This window comes from Balaenoptera borealis, assembly GCF_965194805.1.
Source record: "Balaenoptera borealis genome assembly, chromosome: 3".
In the NCBI taxonomy this organism is placed as follows: Eukaryota; Metazoa; Chordata; class Mammalia; order Artiodactyla; family Balaenopteridae; genus Balaenoptera; species Balaenoptera borealis.
Window position 1 is genome coordinate 87650533 of NC_138866.1, and position 25698 is coordinate 87676230.

General features: G+C 38.9%; 2 long non-coding RNA genes across 3 annotated transcripts in view; both read left to right on the top strand.

Annotated features, from left to right (window-relative positions):
* Window positions 1-25698, top strand: part of LOC309627163 — a 73611-nt gene that overhangs the window by 12290 nt on the left and 35623 nt on the right. The window contains exons 3-4 of one of the 2 annotated variants that reach the window (XR_014243552.1): window positions 22774-22838; window positions 25097-25689. This is a non-coding gene — a long non-coding RNA (uncharacterized lncRNA). Of the gene's footprint in view, window positions 1-22773; window positions 22839-25096; window positions 25690-25698 lie in introns of those variants that run through there. The other variant, XR_014243551.1, reaches the window with a different exon arrangement.
* Window positions 480-20780, top strand: LOC309627181. The gene is made up of 2 exons (XR_014243573.1): window positions 480-17889; window positions 17965-20780. It is a non-coding gene; the product is annotated as an uncharacterized lncRNA (long non-coding RNA).

Sequence of the window (25698 nt, forward strand, 5' to 3'; positions counted from 1 at the left end):
CTGCCTGAAATGGTAAGGAAAAAGTTCCGCTGTTTCTGGAAGGCAGACTTTGTTATAAGTTCTTTCAAAGCAACGCAGATGTGGGATATTTAAACAAAGTGAAATTCTGGGAAGCTTTTTGTGTAGCAGATTTGGGGAGGGTAGTCTGGAAACATCATACTTACAGTTACACCTCAATCTAAATAATAAAATGTGTAAAGTAGTTTTCCTATATATTGTTTTCTCCCAATTCAGAAGACTATTCCGAGGCTCACGTTTTTCTCATAAAAATGATAACTGCTTGATAGACAGTATAATCAGTCAAAAAAACAAAATTAGAGGTTTAAATATTGAAAAGGAGGTGGCAAAATTGTTATTAGTTGCAGATGACATTATAACATACCTGGAAAACCTAAGGGAATCAACTTAAAAGTTATTAGAAATAATAGGAACATTCAATAAGGTAGCCATTACAAAATAAATGTACAAAAATCAATAATAGTCTTATATTCCAACGAAAACCAGCTCAAAACTATCATAGGTAAAATTATACTCACAAATCAAAACTATAATAACAGCAAACTCCTAACAGGAAGTATGCATGACCTAGATGAAGAAAAATATAAAACTTAATAGAGGATATAAAAAGGCTTGCTGAGAACACTCCATACTATAAATATATCCATTTCCCTTGCATTCATCTGTAGATTTAATGAAATCTCAACAAAAACTATAACTGATTTCTTGTTTTGGAACGTGACTTGATTTTCAGTTTCACTGAAAGAGTGACTGTGAAATTGATCAGCCAAAAAAAAGAAGTGTTGTATGGGAAGACTTAGCTCTGGTAGCCAACCTATAAGACAGACCCCAGTGATCACTGTCTGCCTCTTGGCTTTCATACCCTTGTGTATTCCCCTCCTATGTTGTACCAGGGTAGGGCTGCCAGATAAAATATAGAATTCTCAGTTAAATTTGAACTTCAGACAAACAATGCATAATTTTAAAATGTTGCACAGGGCATACTTACATAGGCATACCTTATTTTATTGTACTTTGCTTTATTGTACTTCACCGATACTGTGTTTTTTTACAAATTAAAGGTTTGTGATAACCCTGTGTTGAACAGTCCTGTTGGTGCCATTTTTCCAAGAGCATTTGCTCATATTGTGTCTCTGTGTCACATTTTGGTAATTCTCACAGTATTTCAAACTTTTTCATTTTTATTATACCTGTTATGGTGATCTGTGATCAGTGATCTTTGATGTTACTATTATAATTGTTCTGGGGCGCCACAAGCTGCACTTATATAAGATGGCAAACTTAGTTGATAAATGTGTGTGTTCTGACTGCTCTACCCAGCAGCTGTTCCCCCATCTCTCTCTCTGTCTCACTGGGCCTCCCTATTCCCTGAGACACAACAATATTGAAATTAGGCCAATCAATAACCCTACAATGGCCTCTGAGTGTTCAAGTGAAAGGAAGAGTTGCACATCTCTCACTTTAAATCAAAGGCTGGAAATGATTGAGCTTAGTGAGGAAGGCAGTCAAAAGCCCAGATAGACTTGAAAGCTAGGCCTCTTGCACCAAACAGTTAGCTAAGTTATGAATGCAAAGGAAAAGTTCGTGAAGGAAATTAAAAGTGTTACTGTAGTGAATACACAAATGATAAGAAAGCAAAACAGCCTTACTGATGATAAAGAGAAAGTTTTATTGGTCCAGATAGAAGATCAAACCAGCCACAATATTCCCTTCAGCCAAAGCCTAATCCAGAGCAAGGCCCTAACACTGTTCAATTCTGTGACGGCTGAGAGAGTGAGGAAGCTACAGAAGAAAAGTTTGAAGCCAGTCAAGGTTGGTTCATAAGGTTTAAGGAAAGAAGCTATCTCCAACATAAAAGTGCAAGGTAAAGCAGCAAGGGCTGATGTAGAAGCTGCAGCAAGTTATCCAGAAGATCTAGCTAAGCTAACTAATGAAGGTGGCTACACTAAGCAACAGAGTTCAATGTAGATGAAACAGCTTTATATTGGAAGAAGATGCTCTCTATGACTTTCATAGCTAGAGAGGAGAAGTCAATATCTGGCTTCAAAGATTCAAAGGACAAGCTGATTCTCTTGTTAGGGGCTAATGCAGCTGGTGACTTTAAGTTAAAGCCAATACTCATTTACCATTCTGAAAATCCTAGGGCCCTTAAGAATTATGCTAAATCTACTCTGCCTGTGCTGTGTAAATGGAACAACAAAGCCTGGATGGCATCACATCAGTTGACCACATGTTGTACTGAATATTTTGAGCCCACTGTTGAGACCTACTGCTCAGAACAAAAGATTCATTTCAAAATATTACTTTTATTGACAATGGACCCAGTCACCCAAGAGCTCTGATGGAGATGTACAACAAGATTCATGTATTTTTTTTGTTTTTTGTTTTGGCTGCGCCGAGTGGCATGTGAGATCTTAGTTCCCTGACCAGAGATCAAACCCGTGCCCTCTGTATTGGGAGCACTGAGTCTTAACCACTGGACCACGAGGGAAGTCCCTCATGTTGTTTTCATGCCTGCTAGCATAACATCCATTCTGCTGCCCATGGATCAAGGAGTAATTAACAGTTTCAAGTCTTATTATTTAAGAAACACATTTTGTAAGGTTATAGCTGCCATAGATAGTGATTCCTCTGATGGATCTGGGTAAACTAAATAGAAAGCTTTCTGGAAGGGATTCACCATTCTAGATGCCATTAAGAACATTTGTGGAGACACTGCTTTGGGAAAGATCCCCGGGTGTTCTCCTTACTAGCTGCAAGTAATAAATCAATCTTTCCTCCTCCCGAAAGGAAAAAAAAAAAAAAAAAGAACTTTCGTGATTCATGGGAAGAGTTCACTATATCAGTATCCATAGGAGTTTGGAAGAAGTTGATTCCAACCCTCATGGATGACTTTGAGGAGTTAAAGGCTTCAATAGATGTGGTAGCAAGAAATAGCAAGAGAACTAGAATTAGAAGTGGAGCCTGAAGATGTGACTGACTTGCTGCCATCTCATGATAAAACTTGAATGGATGAAGAGTTGTTTCTTATGGATGAACAAAGAAAGTGATTTCTTGAAATGGAATCTACTCCTGGTGAAGATGCTGTGAAGATTGTTGAAATGACCACAGAGGATTTAGAATACAGTAAGTCCCCTAAGTATGAACCTTCAAGTTGCGAACTTTCAAAGATGCGAACGTGAATTTGCATGTCCAATCATGTAAATAAGTTCACGTGTCTGGCGTACATTGTCACGTGCATGCATCCTCTACAAGTGGTTGTGCTTTTGTGTACTTTACAGTACTGTATAGAGTACAGTAGTACAGTATCTTTATTTCAAGCTGAGGATGTCCGGAAACAAGCGTAAAAGCAGCGGTGATGTAGCTGGTACTGCTAAGAAGCATCAAGCGATAACGATGTAAACAAACTGAAAATAATTGAGAGAGTGGAGAGAGGCAAAAAGATGGTAGCTGTCACTCATTATTATAACATGAATCGTTCCACCGTTGGCACAATTCTAAAGAACAAGGACAAGATCATGGAACATGTGAAGTCTGCTCTGCCAGTGATGTTGACAATAATATTGAAGAAGTGTGGACAAGTGATGGAGGAGATGGAGAAGCTTCTCAGTGTGTGGATGCAGGATCAGCATCAGCCTCGAGTCCTGCTCAGCTTAATGCTGATTCAAGAGAAAGCTAAAAGCCTTTGTGAAGACTTAAAGAAGAAGCACAGCAAATAATCAGAGGGCGCATCTTTTCATGCCAGCCATGGCAGGTTTCATTGGTTCAAAGCTAGAGCCAACCTTCACAATGTAAAGGTAAATGGCGAGAAACTGGGGAGGTCAAGATGGAGGAGTAGGAGGACATGGAGTTTGCGTCTCCTCACAACTAGGGCACCTACCAGGTACTGGTGGGGGACCTCGGACACCTAAGGGGACGGGAGGAACCCCCGAACAACCGGGTAGGATGTGGCGGGGGGGAGAAGTGGGGAGGAGAAGTGGAGGCGGGACAGGACCGGTGCCCCTGAGGGGTGGCTGGGGGAGGGGAGGGATTCCCACGCTCGGGAGGGGCCCACCCACGGTGTGATCAGTGGGAATGGAAAGGGACCCCTGAGGGATAGGAGGGAATGGGCCAGTGTTTCCCCCACCCATTTGGGCCCCAGGGAGCCTGCTGAGGTCCTGATCTTCTGCCCTCTGAGGCCCCCTCTGGCTGCACCCCATGCCAAAGCCCTGCCCCCCATGGCCAAGGCCTTTTCTGTTTGTTTGTTTTTTTTTTTTGCTGTTGTGGTTCTATTTTACCTTGCTGTTGTTGTTTCACTTATATTTTTATTTTTTCTAATAATTTTTTTTATTTTTCTAATTTTATTTTATTTTTTATTCTTTTTTATTGTTCTGCCCCCCCCCCTTTTGTTTTGGTCGAGCCAAGCAGCTTGCAGGATCTTGGCTCCCAGACTGGGGGTTGGGCCTGAGCTCCTGTGGTGGGAGGGCCGAGTCCAAACCACTGGACTAACAGAGAACTTCAGACCCCAGGGAATATTAATCGGGGTGAGGTCTCCTGGAGGTCCTCATCTTAGAACCAAGACCCGGCTCTACCCAACTGCCTGCAAACCCCAATGCTGGATGCCTCAGGCCAAACAGTCACTAAGACAGGAACACAGCCCCACCCATCAAAAAAAAAATGAGGTGACAAAAATATATGTTACAGATGAAGGAGCAAGGTGAAAACCTAGAAGACCAAATAAATGAAGAGGAAATAGGCAACCTACCTGAAAAAGAATTCAGAGTAATGATAGTAAAGGTGATCCAAAATCTCGGAAATAGAATGGAGGCACGGATTGAAAAAATACAAGAAATGTTTAACAAAGACCTAGAAGAACTAAAGAACAAACAGTGATGAACAACACAATAACTGAAATGAAAAATACTCTAGAAGGAATCAATAGGAGAATAACTGAGGCAGAACAACGAATAAGTGAGCTGGAAGATAGAATGGTGGAAATAACTGCTGAGGAGCAGAATGAAGAAAAAAGAATGGAAAGAATTGAGGACAGTCTCACTCTGGGACAACATTAAATGCACCAACATTCGAATTATAGGGGTCCCAGAAGAAGAAGAGAAAGAGAAAGGGTCTGAAAAAATATTTGAAGAGATTGTAGTCAAAAACTTCCCTAACATGGGAAAGGAAATAGCCACCCAATTCCAGGAAGCACAGAGAGTCCCATGCAGGATAAACCCTAGGAGAAACACACCAAGACACATATTAATCAAACTAACAAAAATTAAATTCAAAGAAAAAAATTAAAAGCAGCAAGGGAAAAGCAACAAATAACCTACAAGGGAATCCCCATAGGTTATTGCTGATTTTTCAGCAGAGACTCTGCAGGCCAGAAGGGAGTGGCAGGATATATTTAAAGTGATGAAAGGGAAAAACCTACAACCAAGATTACTCTACCCAGCAAAGATCTCATTAAGATTCAGTGGAGAAATCAAAGCTTTACAGACAAGCAAAAGCTAAGAGAATTCAGCACCACCAAACCAGCTTTGTAGCAAATGCTAAAGGAACTTCTCTAAGCAGGAAACACAAGAGAAGAAAAAGGCAGGGACTTCCCTGGTGGTCCAGTTGTTAAGAATCTGCCTTCCAATGCAGGGGATGCAGGTTTGGGCCCTGGTTGGGGAACTAAGATCCCACATGCTGCAGGGCAACTAAGCCAGCATGCTCTGGAGCCTGTGCACCACAACTAGAGAGAAGCCTGCACACTGCAAAGAAGAGCCTACGTGCCGCAACTGAAGACCCAATGCAGCCAGATAAATAAAATAAATATATATATAGATAGATAATATTAAAAAAGACCCACAAAAACAAACCCAAAACAAGAAAATGGTAATAGGAACATACATATCAATAATTACCTCGAATGTAAATGGGTTGACTGCTCCAACCAAAAGACACAGACTGGCTGAATGGATACAAAAACAAGACCCATATACATACTGTCTACAAGAGACCCACTTCAGACCTAGGGACACATACAGACTGAAAGTGAGGGGATGGAAAAAGATATTCCATGCAAATGGAAATCAAAAAAAAGCTGGAGTAGCAATACTCATATCAGATAAAATAGACTCTAAAATAAAGACTGTTACAAGAGATAAGAAAGGACACCACATAATGATCAAGGGATCAACCCAAGAAAAAGATATAACAATTATAAATATTTATGCACCCAACATAGGAGCACTTCAATACATAAGGCAAATGCTAACAGCCATAAAAGGGAAAATCGATAGTAACACAATAATAGTGGGGGACTTTAACACCCCACTTACACCAATGGACAGATCATCCAGACAGAAAATAAATAAGGAAACACAAGCTTTAAATGACACAGTAGACCAGATAGATTTAACTGATATTTACAGGACATTCCACCCAAAAGCAGCAGAATACAGTTGCTTCTCAAGCGCACACAGAACATTCTCCAGGATAGATCACATCTTGGGTCGTAAATCAAGCCTTGGAAAATTTAAGAAAACTGAAATCATATCAAGCATCTTTTCCGACCACAGTGCTATGAAATAAGAAATCAATTACAGGAAAAAACCTGTAAAAAACACAAATACATGGAGTATAAACAGTGCGCTGCTAAATAACCAAGAGATCACTGAAGAAATCAAAGAGGAAATTAAAAAAGTACATAGAAACACATGAAAATGAAAACTCAATGACCCAAAACCTATGGGATGCAGTAAAAGCAGTTCTAAGAGGGAAGTTTATAGCAATTCAATCTCACCTCAAGAAACAAGAAAAATCTCAAATAAACAATCTAACCCTACACCTAAAGGAATTAGAGAAAGAAGAACAAACAAAACCCAAAGTTAGCAGATGGAGAGAAATCATAAAGATCAGAGCAGAAATAAATGAAATAGAAACAAAAAAAAAAACAATAGCAAAGATCAATAAAACTAAAAGCTGGTTCTTTGAGAAGATAAACAAAATTGATAAACCATTAGCCAGACTCATCAAGAAAAAGAGGGAGAGGACTCAAATCAATAAAATTAGAAATGGAAAAGGAGACGTTACAACAGACACCACAGAAATACAAGGCATCCTAAGAGACTACTAGAAGCAAATCTATGCCAATAAAATGGACAACCTGGAAGAAATGGACAAATTCTTAGAAAGGTATAACCTTCCAAGACTGAACCAGGAAGAAATAGAAAATATGAACAGACCAATCACAAGTAATGAAATTGAAACTGTGATTTAAAATCTTCCAACAAAAAAAGTCCAGGACCAGATGGCTTCACAGGTGAATTCTATCAAACATTTAGAGAAGAGCTAACACCCATCCTTCTCAAACTCTTCCAAAAAATTGCAGAGGAAGGGACACTCCCAAACTCATTCTATGAGGCCACCATCACCCTGATACCAAAACCAGACAAAGATACTACAAAAAAAGAAAATTACAGACCAGTATCACTGATGAATATAGATGCAAAAATCCTCAACAAAATACTAGCAAACAGAATCCAACAACATATTAAAAGGATCATACATCATGATCAAGTGGGATTTATCCCAGGGATGCAAAGATTCTTCAATATATGCAAATCAATCAATGTGATACACCATGCTAACAAATTGAAGAATAAAAACCATATGATCATCTCAATAGATGCAGAAAAAGCTTTTGACAAAATTCAACACCCATTTATGATAAAAACTCTCCAGAAAGTGGGACAGAGGGAACCTACCTCAATGTAATAAAGGTCATATATGACAAACCCATAGCAAACATCATTCTCAATGGTGAAAAACTGAAAGCATTTCCTCTAAGATCAGGAACAAGACAAGGATGTCCACTCTCACCACTGTAATTCAACATAGTTTTGGTAGTCCTAGCCATGGCAATCAGAGAAGAAAAAGAAATAAAAGGAATCCAAATTGGAAAAGAAGAAGTAAAACTGTCACTATTTGCAGATGACATGATACTATACATAGAGAATCCTAAAGATGCCACCAGAAAACTACTAGAGCTAATCAATGAATTTGGTAAAGTTGCAGGATACAAAATTAATGCACAGAATTCTCTTGCATTCCTATACACTAATGATGAAAAATCTGAAAGAGAAATTATGGAAACACTCCCATTTACCATTGCAACAAAAAGAATAAAAAACCTAAGAATAAACCTACCTAGGGAGACAAAAGACCTGTATGCAGAAAACTATAAGACATTGATGAAAGAAATTAAAGATGATACCAACAGATGGAGAGATATACCATGTTCTTGGATTGGAAGAATCAATATTGTGAAAATGACTATACTACCCAAAGCAATCTACAGATTCAATGCCATCCTTATCAAATTGCCAATGGCGTTTTTTACAGAACTAGAACAAAAAATCTTAAAATTTGTATGGGGACACAAAAGACCCCGAATAGCCAAAGTGGTCTTGAGGGAAAAAAACAGAGCTGGAGGAATCAGACTCCCTGACTTCACACTATACTACAGAGCTACAGTAATCAAGACAACATGGTACTGGCACAAAAACAGAAATATAGATCAATGGAACAGGATAGAAAGCCCAGAGATAAACCCATGCACCTATGGTCACCTAATCTATGACAAAGGAGGCAAGGATATACAATGGAGAAAAGACAGCCTCTTCAATAAGTGGTGCTGGGAAAACTGGACAGCTACATGTAAACGAATGAAATTAGAACACTCCCTAACACCATGCACAAAAATAAACTCAAAATGGGTTAAAGACGTAAATGTAAGACCGGGCACTATAAAACTCTTAGAGGAAAACAGAGGAAGAACACTCTTTGACATAAATCACAGCAAGATCTTTTTTGACCCATTGCCTACAGAAATGGAAATAAAAACAAAAATAAACAAATGGGACCTAATGAAACTTAAAACCTTTTGCACAGCAAAGGAAACTATAAACAAGACGAAAAGACAACCCTCAGAATGGGAGAAAATATTTGCAAACGAATCAATGGACAGAGGATTAATCTCCAAAATATATTATCAGCTCATGCAGTTCAATATCAAAGAAACAAAACAACCCAATCCAAAACTGGGCAGAAGACCTAAATAGACATTTCTCCAAAGAAGACATACAGATGGCCAGGAAGCACATGAAAAGCTGCTCAGCATCACTAATTATCAGAGAAATGCAAATCAAAACTGCAATGAGGCATCACCTCACACTGGTCAGAATGGCCATCATCAAAAATCTACAAACAGTAAATGCTGGAGAGAGTGTGGAGAAAAGGGAACCCTCTTGCACTGTTGGTGGGAATGTAAATTGATACAGCCACTATGGAGAACAGTATGGAGGTTCCTTAAAAAACTAAAAATAGAATTACCATATGACTCAGCAGTCCCACTACTGGGCATATACCCAGAGAACACCGTAATTCAAAAAGACACATGCACCCCAGTGTTCATTGCAGCACTATTTACAATAGCCAGGTCATGGAAGCAATCTAAATGCCCATCAACAGATGAATGGATAGAGAAGATGTGGCACGTATATACAATGGAATATTACTCAGCCATAAAAAGGAACGAAATTGGGTCATTTGTAGAGATGTGGATGGACCTAGAATCTGTCATACAGAGTGAAGTAAATCAGAACTAGAAAAACAAATATCGTATATTACTGCATATATGTGGGATCAGAAAAATAGTACAGATGAACCTATTTCCAGGGCAGGAATAGAGATGCAGATGTAGAGAAAGGACATGTGGACACAGGGCGGGAAAGGGAGGGTGGGATGAATTGGGAGATTAGGTTTGACATAAATACACTACTGTGTGTAAAATAGATAGCTAGTGGGAACCTGCTATAAAGCACAGGGAGCTCAGTTTGGTGCTCTGTGATGACCTAGCTGGGTGGGATGGGGGGGTGTGGGAGGGAGGTCCAAGAGGGAGGGGATATATGTATACATATAGCTGATTCACTTCGTTATACAGCAGAAACTGACACAACATTGTAAAGCAATTTTACTCCAATTAAAAAAAAAAAGTATGTGGTTAAGTAGTGAATGCAGGTATGGTAGCTGCCCAGGAATTTCCGGAAACATTTTGAGAAATTATTGATGAAGGCACAGGTTTTCAGTGTGGATGAGACAGGGCTGTACTGGAAGAGGATGCCAGACCAAAATTATATCAGTAAGGAGGAAAAGTGGTTGCCAGGCTATAAAGCAGCAAAGGATAGGCTAACTCTGTTGTTTGGTGGCAATGCTGAAGCCTCTCTTAGTTTATCATTCAGCGAACCCAAGAGCCCTTAAAAACATAGTCAAGGGCTCTCTTCCTGTTGTGTGGAAGAGTAACCCCAAAGCCTGGATTACACAGGCCATTTTCTAGCACTGGTTTTTCCACCACTTTATCCCAGAGGTAGAGAAATATTGCTTGGAGAAGGACGTCCCATTCAACATTCTTTTGCTGCTCAACCGTGCTCTGGGCTACCCCCATTCATGGATGACTTTCATCCCAACGTCAAAGTAGTGCATCTGCCATCGAATACTATGTCACTCATCCAACCTATGGACCAGGGAGTTATAGTGACTTTCAGGAAATATTATTTACGTCACACTTTTCGTCAGGCAGTAAAGGCAAGTGACGAATCAGAAACAATCTTGCGACAATTTTGGAAGGCCTATAACATCTACAAGGCCATAAAAACCATTGATTTTGCTTGGTGTGAGGTTATGGCCGTCACCATGAATGGGGTTTGGAAGAACCTTTGTTCATGATTTTCGTGTATTTGAGAAGGTGGATGAGGAGTCCAAAGAGCTCTTCAGCAACTTAGTGACCCTCAGAGAGAAGGCGGAGCTAGATCTGCAAGAGGACGACTTCATTGAACTCCTGGCTGTGCAACACGAAGAGCATACTAGTGAAGACCTGGTGGAATTGGAGGCCCAGAGAAAGGACGAAGAGAGACAAGAGGAAGAAGAAGTAATTGAAGAACCGAAGAGATTCATGACGCAGGAAATGGCAAGGGGATTTTCTTTATTTGAGGAGGCACTGTTAGTTTTTAGGCACAGGACCCGAACGTAGAATGGTACACGAAGGTTGCAGCGGCCATTCAGGATGCAATCCAGTGCTACCATGTCATTTCTGACAAGAAAAAAAGAGCTACTACTCAGACATCACTGGATCGTTTTTTCAAGAGGATAGATAGAATTGAATCCAGCAAGGAACCAGAATCTGTGCTGACGGTGTCAGGCATGAGTGAAATTGCAGCTTGCCCTCCGTCTCCTATTGCTGGTGTTCCCACCACCTCTCCCTCCTCCAGTCAGTAACTCTTCTCGCCTGTTCACTCGATGCCAGCCCCTGTATGCCAGCTGTTGTACTATACTACTGTACTTTTCAAGGTACTGTACTGTAAGATTAAAAATGTTTTATTTTTCGTGTTTGTTTTTTATGTATTATTTGTGTGAAAAGTATTATAAACCTATTACAGTCCAGTACTATATAGCCAATTGTGTTAGTTGGGTATCTGGGCTAACTTTGTTGGACTTAATGAACAAATTGGACTTACAAACGCGCTCTCGGAACAGAACTCATTCGTATGTAGGGGACTTACTGTATTACATAAATTTAGTTGATAAAGCAGTACCAGTGTTTAAGAGGATTGACTCCAGTTTTGAAAGAAGTTCTGTGGGTAAAATGCTATCCAACAGCATTGCAGGCTACAGAGGAATCATTCGTGAAAGGAAGAGTCAGTCGATGTGGCAAACTTCGTGGTTGTCTTATTCTAAGAAACTGCCATAGCCACCCCAGCCTTCAGCAACCACCACCCTGATCAGTCAGCAGCCATCAACACCGAGGCAGGACCCTCACCAGCAAAGAAACTTACCACTCACTGAAGGCTCGGATGGTGGGTAACATATTTTAGTGATAAAGCATTTTTTAATTAAGATATGTGCATTGTTTTTTCAGACATAATGCTATTGCACACTTACTAGACTACATTATAGCTTAAACATAACTTTTACGTGCACTAGGAAACCAAAAATTCATGTGACTCACTTTATTGCGATATACTAAATTTTGATGTTTATCTGAAAATTATATTTAACTGAGAATGCTATAATTTTCTTTGTTAAATCTGGAACACTATTGATTTACAAATTCATTGGTCTGTGTGACCCGTAACATATGACAGAGGTAAGGATATGTCAGCTTCAAGATTAGGTTACAAAAGACAGACTTCTGCCTTGGACATACCCCCATCCCCTGGTCTCTCACCCTGGAGGATGCAAGCTGCCATATTGTGAGCAGCCCTGTGGAAAGACCTACGTGGCAAGGAACTAAAACCTCTGGCCAGCATCAAGTGAGGAACCAATCCCTGTCAACAACAACAATGTGGGTGAGCTTAGAAGTGGCTCCTTCAGCCCTGTCAAGCCTTGAGATGACTTCAGCCCCATCCTACACCTGGATAGCCACCTTGTGAGACTCTGAGGCAGAACCACCCAGCTAAGCTGCCCCCAGATTCCTTACAATTGTGTGAGGTAATGTTGTTTTATGATGCTGAATTTCAGGGGTTACTTGTTATGCAGCAGTAGATAACTAATACACTGACCCAACTGGATATTTAATCATGAAGCTATAATGCTTGAAACAATTTGGTATGTTATGTCAAGAAATCTGCACTTCAGTGGAATAGTATTGGGAGTCTAAAAATAGAATGTGTATATGGGAATTTTGTAAATGATACAGGCATTATTTCACATCAATTGTGGAAAAGATTAATTAGTAAATAAATTATGTTAGGATAGTTGCCTAGCCATTTAGAACCTTGCCAAAAATAAAGATGATCTCCTGTCTCTGGACAAGGCTTTTATTTTTTATATTATTATTATTTTTTAAAATATTTATTTATTTGGTTGTGCTGGGTCTTATTTCAGGCAGGTGGGATCCTTAGTTGCGGCTCGTGGGCTCTTTAGTTGTGGCATGAGAACTCTTAGTTGCGGTATGCATGTGGGATCTAGTTCCCTGGCCAGGGAGCGAACCTGGGCCCCTTGCATTGGGAGCACGGAGTCTTAGCCACTGTGCCACCAGGGAATTCCCTGGACAAGGCTTTTAAATGAAATGAAATGGAAATTTTAGGATACAAAAAAGCAAAAAACATTCAAACATTTTTAAAATTTTTCCTTTATTCTCTAAGACATTTCTAAGCAAAATTTTTGTGTTATTTGCATCGCATTTAGTCTCCTGCCAAAGGTGAGACTATCTCAAGTATTTGTGCAGTCCAGGGCCACCCAAGCTGACATGGCTTGCGTGGTCCTAGAGCTGGACAGCATTTGCTGGACAACCTACAGCCCAACTTCCCGGGCAGTATTGAGTGACAGCTTCAAGGAAGAGGGCAATAGGTTCTAATCCCTTTAATACCCCCACCAAGCAAATACTGTGGGCGCTTGGTGACAGTGTGTACTTAACTCTTATTCCTCACTTGAGGCAGTTTCAACATTGACATTCACACAACTTTGTAGCCTCATTCAAAGTACTAAGGGGCAAGTCTCTCTCAACTTTCTAATAGAAACATTAAATAGCAAGTAAGCATTAACAAAGAAAGATGTATGACTTCTCATGGACATTCTGCAAAACTGCATGTACTTTTTCCTTATTGATATATATGTATTTACTTTCTTGGAAAGGTCACACAAATCCTGGTAAAAATTACTTCATGATCATAATTTGTTAGCTTCATCTTCTTTCCAGAAGAAAAATGAAAAAAATATATACATCATAGTGTTAGAGACTTTGGCTAGAATTTCCCATAACATTAATTTTCTAAAAAAATTTAAATATAGGGTTTTTTTTTTTAAATACAGGAAAGCACAAAATGACCCATTACCCACAAAATGGCCCACTACCCAGATAACCAATTGACATTAAAAAAGTAAGGCATGAAAGGAAATTCAAATATTCCAACAACCTTTTAGAAAAACAAGGATACTACAGTTAATATATACTTGGTGATACAATGAATCCCAGTTTTAGAAAATGTGTGTGGTAGAGAATATATCTTAAAATTGATGAATTATGTTTTCTTTCCAACTTTTTTCCTTTGTATATTTTTTACATAGTTGATATGTAAAATGTATATACATTTTTGTAGCCTGTTCTTTTTTTTACTTAATATTATCATATAAACATTACCTTAATGTTGTTAAAATTAATTATATTCTTAATGTAATTTATTTAATTAAATAAAACTTACTTTAAGCATTCCATTGTAACTAGTTAACCATTTTCCCATTGTTGACACTTGTTTTCAGTGTTTGCTTTTATAATTAAGGATTTTACAGATATCATTGTGCATACAGTTTTGTTGACTTTCAGATTATGTCCCCATGATAATATACAGAAGTGAAATTCTTAAGGCTCTTACTACAACACAATATAAAGATGGCTATAGAAAATATAGGGCTAAGCTAGTGATACCTTAACTGAATTTGGGGCCCAACATTTCAGAGTTTTTCTGTTAACATAAATACAGGCAAGCAAAGAAAATAAATATTTAAGAGATTATTTATCAGACTCTTCTGGAATCTACTTTGTTCTAGACACTGTGCTAAGTTCTGTAGAGTATGAAGATCAATAAATAAAATTCCTTCTCTTAAGCTTACTATGATTATATTTACTAATATTACATTATTGTAATGTAATAATGTATTATAACCCACAGCCCATTATTCTAATTTAGTTTCATCTTGGTATTTAAAGTTCTTCAGGGTCATATTCCCATTTTGCTGTATGCTTTGGGCCTTTAAGCTACTTTAATATTGGAAATGTTTGGAAAGTGAAAAATAATATAATTCATGTCAAATTACAAATGAATCGTTTGGGGTAGATATGATTTTATATAAGAGAAAGGCGTAAATTACTATGGATTATGCTTCTAATAAATTAACAAAAGGTAACTGCATCAGGATTTTAGTGAACTCTGTACAAAAAATACTCACTTCAGTCACACTTTAAAGGAAATGATATTAGGCAAGAGTTGTGGTGTGGAAGATGATATCCTAAAAATGACTTGAACTTCATGGTGAAAACATAGTCTTCCCATCAACACAAAGGAGAATTATATGTTCTAATGCTGAAGGGTTCAGAGTGAGGCATTTATGGAATTATGAGTAGGCCATATCAATATGGCATGATATTGTCACACCCATCAGCTGCTGGCTTATGCATCCCTAATATTTCCAGGCCTTGAGCCAATGTATTCATTTAATCCAAATACCAACATTACCCGATAATGGTTCTGATTTTTTAAAAAATTCGTTCATTCATTCATTTATTTATTTGACTGCATTGGGTTTTCGTTGCTGTGTGCGGGCTTTCTCTAGTTATGGCGAGCGGGGGCTACTCTTTGTTGCAGTGTGCGGGCTTCTCATTGCAGTGGCTTCTCTTGTTGTGGAGCACGGGCTCTAGGCACACGGGCTTCAGTAGTTGTGGCACGCAGGCTCAGTAGTTGTGTCTCGTGGGCTCTAGAGTGCAGGCTCAGTAGTTGTGGCACACGGGCTTAGTTGCTCCGCGGCATGTGGGATCTGCCCGTGCCAGGGCTCGAACCCATGTCCCCTGCATTGGCAGGCGGATTCTTAACCACTGTGCCACCAGGGAAGTCCCAATAGTTCTGATTTGATGTAGGAGATATTCCTCTGCTAAGGAAGGTCCCATGATCCTTACAGGATGACAAAAGGCATAAAGAGAAAAAAAAAAGAAAAGTTTTGAGTTTTTTTCCTATCGTCAGCACCTAGTTGAGTAGGACCAGATTTTTTTGATTTCCCGCATGATTCTTAGGTTCATCCAATTAAACATGCTGTACCTAGCAGTTTTTCCACAATTTCGGGTGCCCAGTATTCCTGTTGTGGTAGTTTTTTTCATTCTCCAAAGAGTTACTTAGGTCTACTTTTAAAAAAGCAGATTAAACGTGGGTAAAAAGAACATAATTTAGCTATTGGTTCTTAACCTTTTTTGTGTCATGGAATCCTTTTAGAATTTGATTTTTAAAAAACCATGAAAATGCACATACATGAAAATGTTACAAAGTTTCATAGAGTTCAAGGATTGCCTTGATCTATGGATGTCACAGGAGTCCATGGTCCCCTGTTGAGAACCCTCATCTAGAGGTTAGAGAGATTGTGTATTAACTATAGCTCTTCCCTGCCTCCCACCCAGATTTTCCTGAACAATACCATAGTTGGTTCTAGATTTGTCTTTGGAGACATACTGATTGAAGAAATCTGCTTTTCAGGTATGATCATTTCTAATAGACTCATAACTAGTTTCTCTGCCTTCAGTGAGGCCACTGAGAAGTTTTACAAAAGAGAAAAAAAATGTGCTTAGATATTTGGAGTGCTCTTTATTCATCACATAAACTCTGTTAAAATCACTCTGTGAGGGACTTCCCTGGTGGTCCAGTGGCTAAGACTCTGTGCTCCCAATGCAGGGGGCCCGGGTTTGATCCCTGGTCAGGGAGCTAGATCCCACTTGCTGCAACTAAGAGTTCACATGCTGCAACTAAAATATCCCACACGCGGCAACGAAGATTGTGTGGCAACTAAGACCCAGCTCAGCCAAATAAATAAATAAATATTTTAAGAAAATCACTCTGTGAATTAGTTAAATTTTTAAAAAATAGACTTTATTTTTTTAGAGCAGTTTCAGATTCACAGCAAAATTGAGCAGAAAAGGCAAGATTTACCATATTCTTCCTTCCTGCCCACCCACAGCCTCCTCCACTATCAACATCCCCCCACCAGAGTGGTACATTTGTTACAATCATTGAACCTCATTGACGTATAATAATCACCCAGAGTCCACAGCGTGCATTAGCTTTCCCTCTTTAGTGTTGTACGTTCTATGGGTTTGACAAATGTATAATGACGTGTATCCACCATTATAGCATACGGAGTATTGTCACTGCACTAAAAGTCTTTTGTACTCCACCTCTTGGTCCCTCCTTACACCCTAACCCTGGCAATCACTGATCTTTTTACTATCTCCATAGTTTTGCCTTTTCCAGAATGTCATGTTGTTGGAATCATAGAGTATGTAGCTTTTACAGATTGGCTTTTTTTACTTAGTAACATGTACTTAAGTTTCCTCTGTGTCTTTTCATAGCTCATTTCTTTTTAACACTGAATAATATTCCATTGTCCGAATGTACCACAGATTGGGACTTCCCTGGCGGCCCAGTGGTTAAGACTCCACGCTTCCAATGAAGGGGGTGCGGGTTCAATCCCTGGTCAGGGAACAAAGATCCCACATGCCACGTGGCATGGCCAAAAATAAATAACTAAAATGTACCACAGTTTATTGATTTGCCTGCCGAAGGACATTTGATTGCTCCAACTTTTGGCAACTATGAATAAAGCTGCTATAAACATCTGTGTGCACGTTTTTATATACATATAAGTGTTTAAACTCTTTTGAGTAAATACCAGGGAGTGTGATTGCTGGATTATATGGTAAGAGGATGTGTTAATTAACTAGATGGGGAATCCTTTCACAAAGTATACGTGTATCAAATCACCACAGTGTATACTTTAAGTATGTTACAATTTTATATGTCAATTATACTTCAATATAAAGCTGATTTTTTTAAGTTTTTTTTTTTTTTTAAGTTTTGTAAGTAACTGTCAAACTGTCTTCTAAAGCAGTTGTACCATTTTGCAGTGTATGAGAGTTCCTGTTGTTCTATGTATTTGCCAGCATTTAGTGTTGTCAGTGTTCTGGATTTCGGCCATTCTGGTAGTTGTGGCGATCTCACTGTTGTTTTAATTTGCATATCCCTGAAGACATATAACGTGATGGCATCTTTTCATATGCTTATTTTCCTTCTGTACGTCTTTTTTGATGAGGTGTCTGTTAAGGTCTATAATGTGATGGCATCTTTTCATATGCTTATTTTCCTTCTGTACATCTTTTTTGATGAGGTGTCTGTTAAGGTCTTTGGCCCATTTTTCAGTTGGGTTATTTGTTTTCTTATTGTTGCGTTTTAAGAGTTCTTTGTATATTTTGGGCAACAATCCTTTATCAGATGTGTCTTTTGCAAATATGTCTGTCTGTGGCTTGTCTTCTCATTCTCTTGTCGTTGTCTTCCACAGAGCAGAAGTTTTTAATCTTAATGAAGTCTAGATTATCAATTATCTCTTTCATGGATCATGCCTTTGGTGTATCTAAAAAGTTACCCCTATATCTAAGGTCAACTAGGATTTTTGCCTATGTTATCTTCTAGGAGTTTTATATTTTTGCATTTACATTTAGGCCTGTGATCCATTTTGATTTAGTTTTGGTGAAAGGTATGAGGTCTGTGTCTAGATTCCTTTTTTTTTTTTTTGCATGTGTATGTCCAGTTGTTCCGGTACCATTTGTTGAGAAGACTATCTTTGCTCTATTATATTACCTTTGCTCCTTCATTGAAGATCAGTTGACTGTATTTATGTGGGTCAGTTTCTGGGCTCTGTACTCTGTTCCCTTGATCTATTTCTTTATTCTTATGCCCATACCACTCTGTTTTGATTACTGTAGCTTTATAGTAAATCCTGAAGTCTGGTGGTATCAGTCTTCCAGTTTTGTTCTTCTCCTTCAATGTTGTGTTGGCTATTCTGGGTCTTTGGCCTCTTCATAGAAACTTTAGAATCAGTTTGTCAACATCTACAAAAGTAACTTCCTGAGATTTTTATTGTGATTGTGTTGAATCTATAGAGCAAGTTGGGAAGAACTGATATCTTGACAATATTGAGTCTTCCTGTCTGTGAACATGGAATATCTCTCCATTTATTTAGCTCTTCTCTGATTTTGTTCATCAGAGTTCTGTATTTTTCCTCATATAGACCTTGCATATATTTTGTTAGATTTATTCCTCAGTATTAGATTTTTTAAGTGCTAATGTAAATGGTAGTGTGTTTTTCATTTTAGATTCCACTTCTTCATTGCTGGTACATAAGAAAATGATTGGCTTTTGTATATTAACTTTGTATCCTGCAACCTTGCTATAATTGCTTATTAGTTCCAGGATTTTTTTGGTTGATTCTTTCACATTTTCTACACAGACAATTACCTTCTCACCATTAAGTATTTTAGTTGTATTCTGTAGATGTTCTTTATGAAGTTGAGGATATTTCCCTCTATTCCTAGTTTTCTGATAGATTTTATTAGGAATGGGTGTTGGATTTTGTCAAATGTTTTTCCTGCATTTATTGATATGATCATGTGATTTTCTTTAGCCTGTTGATGTGATGGATTACATTAGTTGATTTTTGAATGTTGAACCAATCTTGCATACCTGGGATAAATCCCACTTGGTCATGGTGTATAATACTTTTTATACATTATTGGATTTGGTTTGCTAATATTTTGCTAAATATTTTTGCATATATGTTCATGAGAGAGATCAGTCTGTTGTTTCCTTTTCTTATAATGTCTTTGTCTAGTTTTGATATCATGGTAATTCTGGCCTCATAAAATCAGTTAGGAAGTATTTCCTCTGCTTCTGTCTTCTGAAAGCAATTATAGAGAATTGGTGTAATTTTATCCGTATTAAAAGTTTGGAAGAATTCACCAGCAAACTCATCTAGGCACAATGTTTTCAAAATGAAATTTTAAAACAAATTTATTGAAAAGCCAAATCCATATTTTATTTATATTGAAATAAGCTTATTTTGTTGAAATAAGATGAAATAAAAATTCATTTAGATTAAAATAAAATTTATTTTCCTTACTAAAGACTGTTTTATTCCTAAATGAACCACCAAATATTTATTTTTGCAAGTTTTCCAGCTCAAGATGAAGTAAGTGTAGTCAGAGAAAAAGCAGAAGAAAACAGTAAATCAGTTGTATCCATTGCCTCTAATTCTGTCTTGAGCATGATGCAGAAGTGTTTAACATATACCTGATAAAAGGTTAGGATAGAAGAAGGTGTAGGCTCCACAAAGTAACGTAAATAGCAGCAACCAGATGTGGAACAACAGTGGTGGGCTCTTCATTTGAACTTCAATTGTAACTTGTGCCTTTAGGTTCACTTTATAAAGACAAAACTACACTGCTTAACCAGCTCACAGTTTCTCTCTCCCCCTCTCTCTCTCCCTCTCTCTCTCTCTCTCTCTCTCTCTCTCTCTCTCTCTCTGGTAATTCCCTTCACTGTACATTACAAATGTTTAACAATATACTTAAACCTTCAACTAGTCAAAAGTCAGTTGTGAGATTCGTTGTAATATTTTATAAAATGTATTCCTTCCTCCCACACCTCCCCAACATTTATTCCTTCAAAGAACTGATAACTCAATACAGTAGGGTCCACAGTGATAACAAATGCTATATTGAAATGACTTTGAACAGTTCCAGAGTGCCGGTACCAGAGATCACGCAGAAATGAAATGCGGCGCTTTCAGTACTATCTTCTGGAAAACCAGATAAGTTTTCAAAGTGTGAGCCTTAAAACGGTGGTTGGGGCTTCCCTGGTGGCGCAGTGGTTGAGAATCTGCCTGCCAATGCAGGGGACACGGGTTCGAGCCCTGGTCTGGGAAGATCCCACATGCGGCGGAGCAGCTGGGCCCGTGAGCCACAATTACTGAGCCTGCGCGTCTGGAGCCTGTGCTCCGCAACAAGAGAGGCCGCGATGGTGAGAGGCCCGCGCGCCGCGATGAAGAGTGGCCCCCGCTTGCCGCAACTAGAGAAAGCCCTCGCACAGAAACGAAGACCCAACACAGCCAAAAATAAATAAATAAATAAAACAAACAAACAAAAAAAACAGTGGTTGTTTAAACAGGTAGATTATCAATGGCTAATGTATTTAGTCAGAGCCCTGTAGGCAAAAATATTCAAAGATTAAGGTGCCTACGTGCACCTTACAGCTTTTCCTTCAAATATTAAATATAGGAGAAAACCTATTTTTAAACATTCTTTTAGGTATTTTGATGGTTTATGAATTATCTGTAGGAAGCATAGTTGTATAGTTTGATATATGTGTCTACCATGAAATCCAGGTCATGTTTTATATAAAAATTCATTTTGAGCAAAACCAAGTTACTTGAGCTTAGGTCTGTCAAAGTGTTCCTCAGGTGTGCTTTGAGATGCTTTCCTCCATTTTCATGGGGCTCATTCTCAACCTCCATCACAGGAAGAATGCAAAGGCCCTTCAGCAATGCATAAACATTAGGAAAAAACTTGAGGCCAAGCAGGTGGAGGGCTTCATAAGGGGTGGATGGAAGCTCTACCTCTGTCCTTCTGTGCTTCTGCTTGATTCTCCAATTGTGGAGCTGGGCTGAGAGTGTGTCAGGGTTGGCTAAGTCACTTGTGTACACGTCAGCATGCTATTCCTCTGATGTGTTGAATTTGAGCTGTGCTGTGACCGATGGTACCAGAGATAAGCATTTACAGGCTTTGGGGTGTTGTTCTGAGTATATACAGTTGATACTTGAACAGCTTGGGGGTTAGGGGCACCAACATTGCCTGCAGTCGATCTGTATGTAACTTACAGTCAGCTCTCCCTAACCACAGTTCCTCCCTATCCATGGATTTGCCCAACTGTGGATCACGTAGTACTGTGGTATTTATTATTGCAAAAATCCCGTATAAGTGGGCCCGTGCAGTTCAAACCTGTGTTGTTCAGGGGTCAGCTGTATCTTTAAGGTCCCGAGTAATGTGCTCCACTGTTGGAACACTTAGGGATTCTTCAGAGTAAGTCTCAGAGGTTAATTGAGATTCCAGGTTACCTTGCTGAACTCTGTGGAATTTCCCAGGGAGTTTCATTTGAATATCAAGTTTGGTTATCAAACTTATGGCTTCCTCAAACCAAAATCCATGGTAAGTTTTAATATTTTCCATCACCTCATTAGTGAATGCAACGCTGCAGTCATTCTACTGACTGCAAAGAAAACGTCAAAGATTTGCCCCCTGGAGATTTTCTCCAAAGACTCTTGAAAAAGATAGGACTTTTTAAAGAGGTTAAGATAGGACACTTTAAAGGACAACAGTGACAAAAATGAAATAAAAATCTGTTGATACACTGCAGAGGACAAATGCTCAGCCAGCTAGATGGTTATTCCATCTAAACATAAAGTAAGTGCTTGCAGGAGATCTATTTAAATTTCAAAAGCATCATTCTTGTCTGTCCACTGAGAATGATAAATTTCCTTCAGGTCATTACCCTTTTCATTATTCTGAGAAGAGACAGAAATTACATTGTCAAGTTCTAAAAGAGTCATGGTAATTAATGGATAAAAGAACAACCTTCCTCAGTTGTTCCCAATGCAACAGGTACGCCCCTAACAGGCACTGATTTTGCCAACCACATATGTAAGGCAAAGGAAGAACAGAGTGTGTAGACAGCTTAGGGATACTTCCCTATGAGTCTTAAAGCAACAACTTTCATTTTTGAAGAAAATCTACTGGATACAACGTCTGTCTGGCCATGACAGTGCTCCATATTTAGTCCCAGTGTGAAATTACACAACCAGAATTTCTGTATCAACTTGATGAGGAAGGAAGCCTACAAATTCTTCTCTTGAGTATGAAATTCATCAGCAAACCTCACCAGGACGGTCTGGTGTTCTTCCCCAGCTATGTTCACACATCGTCATGATCATGAGTCCCTTACTTCCCTGAGGGTTTCTTCCTGAATGAGGCTCTCACGGATCTCTAGCAGCTGATTCTGCTGTTTGCCAACAGAGTATGTTAACTGTTGTTGTCTCAAAATGCCTTCTCAGGACCTCTTCACCAGAATTTTTCTTGCATTTCTACAGTGCTTGAGAGTTATCAGAAGTCAAGAGAATTTATGGGAGTTCATCAGCCTCATGTCCATCCAGAGGTAGGTTTTGTTTTACATAAGAATTGAAATTTCAATACAAACTACTATGTATAAAATAAGTAGTAAACAAGGACATACTGTACAGCACAGGGAAATATAGCCATTATGTTGTAATAACTTTAAATGGAGTATACTCTATAAAAGTATTGAACCACTATGTTGTACACCTGAAACTAATATAATATTGTAAATCAACTATATTTAAATCTAAAAAAAAAAGTTCTTTTAAGGAAATTTCAAATAAAGGTTTTTAGGTATTGTTTCCATTCTCTTCAAGAGTTAAAGATAAAATGTCTTCATCCAGTTCTTCACCTCTTTCTTCTGCACCGGGGGTCTGAGCATCACTTTGTATCCTTATATTTTTGTTCCTGTTCAGAAGTTTTGTTGATTTTGGTTTTGGTTTTTACGTTTCAGTGTCATGATTTCACCTTCACTCAATTATTTTGTTTTCTGTCTGTTAGGCAGATTGTTCAGATGACTGGTGAGATAAAAAAGTGTACTATAATGACTATTTCTACAGATCATAGAGGTCTCAAAGTGTTTGGCACATCACCAATAATGTTTTATCTTCTAAGTTTTATATTTTTAAATCTGCTTTGCTATGCTTCTTCACCTGCTCTGCATCTGGCCAGGTCCTCCAGGGAACTTAAAGACCAGCTCCGACTCTTCCTTGTGCAGTGGGGGCCATGAAGGAGTTAAGCGTCCTCATCTCTCAAGTCTTGCTTCCCCCTTCCTGTCTCCTCAGGGCATCCCACCCTCAGGCAAGGTTAGGGAGGAGAACCAGCCTAACTCTGCCAACCTAGAATTCTGTGCCCAAACTATCAATTAAATATGAGAGTAGAAAAAGACTATTTTAAGTATGCAAACATTCCCCCCAAAATTTACCTCTCTTGCATTCTGGGGTAGGCATGCTTCTAAACTGCCCCCCAGTGATTTTGCCTGTGTGTGTGGGCTGGACCTAATGATTTGCTTCTAATAAATAGAACATGGCAAAAATGATGGATATCACTTCCAAGATTAGGTTACAAAAGACTGACTTGGTCATGCTTGCATTCTCTCTTGCTTGTTCTGATGAAGTTAGTTCATTGTAATTTAAATGTGACTACTAGCATAGTTCATACTACTTAAAGTTTGAAAGCTTTTCCAGTATAGACTAGCATCATAAATTTTGTTTTAGTATTACCTACAAAGTATCTGAAACCACAGCAATGTCAAGCATTGAATGTTCTACACATACAGAAACTCTCTTTCCTGAGATTTTTAGCCTTCCACATGTGCTCTTGCATTTTGTTCATTCAGTGTCTGTTCTAATTATTTATTGCTGCACACCAAACCACTTCCAAACCTAGCAACATAAAAACAAAAGTTTTGTTATCCTAATGGAATTCAGATAGGGCATGGTGGGGACGTTTTATCTCTGCTCCACGATGTCCAGGGCCTCAGCGGGGAAGACTCAAAGGCTGAGGGGTGATTTGAAAGGCTGGAAACTGGAATCACATGGAGGCTTCCTCACTCCATGCTGGCACCTGGGCTGGGATGACATGAAGGCTGGGCTGGCTGGGGCTGTTGAGAAGAGCACCTATGTGGGGCCTCTCTCTGGTGTGGGCTTCTCCCAGGATGGTGGCCAAGTTCCAAGAGGAACCTTCCTGAGCATGAGTGTTCCAGGAGACCCAGGCGGGAGCTCTGTGGCCTTTTATGACCTCACTTCAGCAGTCACAGAGCATCACTTCTTCCACACTCTATTGCAGGGGTCAGCAAACAGTGGCCTGATGCCTAATCCATCCTGCCACCTGACTTTGTAAAGAAAGTGTTATTGGAACATAGCCATGTCCGTTCGTTTATGTATCTTCTGTGTCTCCTTTCGTGCTCTGATGCAGAGTTGAGTAGTTGCAACAGAGACCATATGGTCTGCAAAGCCTAAAATATTTACTATGTGGTCCTTTACAGAAAAGGTTTGCTGAGCCCTGCCCTATTGGTTAAAGCAGTCACTAGCTATTCTGTGTCAAGGGGAGGAAACAAACCCCACTCTTGGAGGGGGGGTGTGTCAAAGAAAGTACAGCCATTTAAAAAAAATCACCATGGCACCTCTTTGCCTCTCAGATTTTAATCCTTGTTTGGTTTTTAATTTTGTAAGCTATTTAAAATAGCTCTTCTATTTGTATACTAAAGTTCTGTTAGAGAAAGTTAAAAAGTGAGAGTCAACTATGTTACTTCAACTTTTATTCTTTTTTTCTTTTCTTTGTTTATTTTGTTTTTAGGCCGTGCCATGCAGCATGTGGAATAGTTACCCAACCAGGGATTGAACCCGTGCCCCCTGCATTGGGAGCGCAGAGTCTTAACCACTGAACCAGCAGGGAAGTCCCTCTTTTTTCTTTTTAAACTTGCTTGTGTCAGCTCCTGTGGGTAAATATTTGGCTGGTAATTCTTTCAGAGAAAGGTTAGAAAGGTTAATCCATGTTCACAGAGTTAATATCAGAGATAAGGAAGACCTTTAGTCCTCTCCCACCCCCCCAAAAAAGTGGAAATGGTAAACAGTTGTCCAGACAGTTAAGTCTCCCTTGGTCAAGAAGTTTCAGGTTTTCAAAATTATTAACTACATATTTATGAAACACTTTTTTACTTAAATATGCTGTATTGGTGCCATTTTAATTAACCCCCCAATTTCCTCATCTGTAGAATGAGGGGGTTGGGTAGTTGGTGGCTCTCAACGCAGGCTGCATATTCATATCATCAGGATCCCTGGTCCCCATCCTAGATAATTAAATCAGAATGCCTGAGTATAAGCTGAGATTGAGCTCAATAAATACTAGAGGAGAAAGAAATTCATAAACTTTAAAAGATATTATCTCAATATATTTTC